The sequence below is a fragment of the Chrysochloris asiatica genome, unplaced genomic scaffold, assembly GCF_000296735.1.
Source record: "Chrysochloris asiatica unplaced genomic scaffold, ChrAsi1.0 scaffold00260, whole genome shotgun sequence".
Taxonomy (NCBI): Eukaryota; Metazoa; Chordata; class Mammalia; order Afrosoricida; family Chrysochloridae; genus Chrysochloris; species Chrysochloris asiatica.
In genome coordinates this window covers 966,624-967,897 of record NW_006408778.1, presented here as the reverse complement: position 1 = coordinate 967,897, position 1,274 = coordinate 966,624, and positions in this window count along the sequence as shown.

The following is a 1,274-nucleotide window of genomic DNA, read 5'->3' as shown; positions in this document are numbered from 1 at the left end:
TACTTTTAACTGATGGTATATGGAGGGGATTATAATCAATGTAATGAAACAAGTTATATGAATTGCTGAATGTGAATCTGATGATGTGCCCTGTAAACTTTCACTCAATCAACAATAAAAACCTTAAATTAAATATATATATATATTCCTAGCTATGTGGTTTCAAGTTTTGGAGTTCTACCCTGGATGTGCTTGGCTGGTATTCTGTGGGATGGCTAACAGCAAACTTCAGTGTACCTCCACCCTAGCTGACACCAAGCCGTTCCCTACCTCCATTGATTTTTGACAACTTTCAATTTTATTTGAATCATTAAGTGTATATTCCATATTACAGTTATTAATGGACATTTGTAGCAGTAGTTCATATTTTTACTTATGTTCTTATTAGCTTTAGTTTTAAACTGAATTATGGTTACTGAGGAAATCAATTTACCATTCAGCATGCCATTCACATTTTCTTTCATCTTGGATTAAAATCCCCATAATGCAATATCACTTAGTCTATATCTTCCCTGTTTCCTGTTTCAAATTCTACTTCTTTCCTACACTTTTCTGCCTTATAAACACTGTTCCTGAAAAAACATTACTGTTGATCTCATCTTTACATCTCTAGTGTTATTATTCACCAATTGTTGTTGTTAAGTGCCGTTGAGTTGATTCCAACCCCTAGCGATCTTGTATAGGGTTTCCGAGGAGAAGCTGGTGAGCTTGAATCACCGACCTTGCAATTCAAATGGCTTTGCAGTCTGGAGCATTAACCCATAGTGCCACACCAGTACTCTTTAGCTGAAATTTGAATCACAGGGTTAAGTTCCATTTCAGTCATAAAACTTGCTTAAGGGCCACAGTATCCCCAGTCTTTATTCAACCAGAAATATTGGTCTTTTTTTATGATTTAGAATTTTATTTCAAATTGTTGTTGTTGTTGTTAAGTGCCATCGAGTCGGGTCCGACCCATAGCGACCCTGTACAGGGTTTCCAAGGGTGTAAATCTTTACGGGAGTAGAAAGCCTCATCTTTCTCCCGCGGAGTGGCTGGTAGTTTCGAACCGCTGACCTTAAGGTTCGCAGCCCGATTCGTAACCACTACGCTACCAGAGCTCCAATTATATCATGGACGTTTTAATGTCAGCCATTCAGAGCAGTCAGTATTAACTGGGCACTAGTTAGTACTTCTAGTCTCTGAAACTATATTAGTCCATTGGACTGGTTATTTCCAGATGTCTTCCATTCACTTCATTCATCTTTTTTGCTAAGTGAAAATAGACTAATATG